We start from the raw sequence: 1,852 nt of genomic DNA on the forward strand, positions 1-1,852 counted from the left end.
TTTTCTTACCTTCTTTTTAGCCTCTTACTTATCATATAGGTTTATCTTATCTTCAACATTTTTGTATTGCAACATTAAATCAAAAATTTCTTCTTGGGGAGTTGACAATTCCCTGGAACCTTGCCTTTGTTCTACTGCCCTAGAACTGCAAATCTGTCGCATTATCTACTATAGGTAATTTACCGGTTTCCAATATGCGCACCAATCCTCTGGTGCCGACCTGGATAACTGGGGGGGATCCCACTCTAGATTACCGACGTCTCAGTAAAATTAAGTACCTTCTGGTGGCACCTACAACTTTCATCTCAGTGCTTAGAGAGAGCCTCACGTTCCTATGCCAGGGTCTTTTGGTTCACAGGTGGAAAAAAAAAACAGAATTGCCTTTTTTGTCCCCAAAAGAAAAGTTATCTTTTATTTTGTATGTATATTCTTTAGTATTATACTAATTTAGTGCATTAAAATTATTAACCAATTAATCTTTAATTTAGCTAGTTGTTTTTCTTTTGTTATTGTTCTTAGATTACATTTATTTATTTAATTATTCTTATGGAGAAGAAGAGGACTTTGTTTGAGCTAATTTTCCAGTATTTGATTTCTAATAATCTTTAAATCTGTTAACAACCTGTTGTTTTGTAATTTAGTTATTGAAATTTAATTTAAGCTGTGCTGACAAAAGATTCATCTTACCAAAAAGAAATGCTTTGTTTTGATCCTCCTGCTGACCTCCAGGGACCTCGACGCCAGAAGTCTTCACTCCCTGAACCTTCTAAACGGGGTATTGAGGCCGGAAGACTGCTTCCTCCAGGTGGTACCTGACACTTCTGACAATCACTGTCCTCGGAAAAAAATCAGTCATAGGATAATCCTGCCGACAACCCCAATTTGTCGTGGGAAAAAAGTATTCAACTGTTCACCCTGGTTAAATAAACAGAGATCGCTGGATTTCACTCAGTCGGCACTTTATTTTCAAATCTTTGCAAAGAGAGAACATTCATCATACAGCCTTTACTGCTCTATATTCAGCCCTTTTCTGCCTGCACAGAGTGTCCCCCTTACTTACAACAATGGAAAGTAGTCACAGTCAAAACAAATTACAGACACTTTGGTTTAACAGTAGCATGTTATGAAGAATCTTTGAGAAAAATCTGTCTTGTATTGGGAAGAGGCTATGTCTGGTCTAAAAACACCCTCACACAGGAGAATGGTGTGGCCTTGAAGGTGAAACAGGCTGAGTGGAAACTTTTTATAGATAGTAAATAGGCTAAATTAATATATAATAGAAGAAAAATCTGAATTTTCCGAGAACAACATACACTTCAATGTTGAGGTTTGAATCCGCTTCCCCTTTCAACTGGGTGTTTGTCAAATCAACAAGGAAATCCAAAAGACATGCAGCAGAATACAATGGTGAGACGTATCGTGTTCACTTCCTGTTTTGACTGTCACATCAAAAGATGAACATATATATAAATAGAGATAGACAGATGGATATGAAAGTACAGAGATTGTGTGTGTGTATAGATAGATACATAGATGCTATTCCTGAAGGCGTTGGTTTTACTTTCCCTCATGTTTTACTATCATGCTGGTCTTTTCATTTGACTTATTATAAAGACATTTATTATCATAACAATGTTCATCGTTTACTAATTCATACATTAATTAAATACATTAATTCGCCATAATCTAAACCAAACATAGAAAGCTGTTTCCTCCTCTCATTAACATCACCTAAACAGAATGGTTGTGCTTAAATAACCCCTTCCCCCATCAAACAAAAAACTCAAAATGTAATACATATATCGATATATAGATATAGATATCTATATATAGATATAGATATCTATATATA

This window comes from Cyprinodon variegatus, unplaced genomic scaffold (assembly GCF_000732505.1).
Source record: "Cyprinodon variegatus isolate N-32 unplaced genomic scaffold, C_variegatus-1.0 Scaffold17, whole genome shotgun sequence".
Lineage (NCBI taxonomy): Eukaryota > Metazoa > Chordata > Actinopteri > Cyprinodontiformes > Cyprinodontidae > Cyprinodon > Cyprinodon variegatus.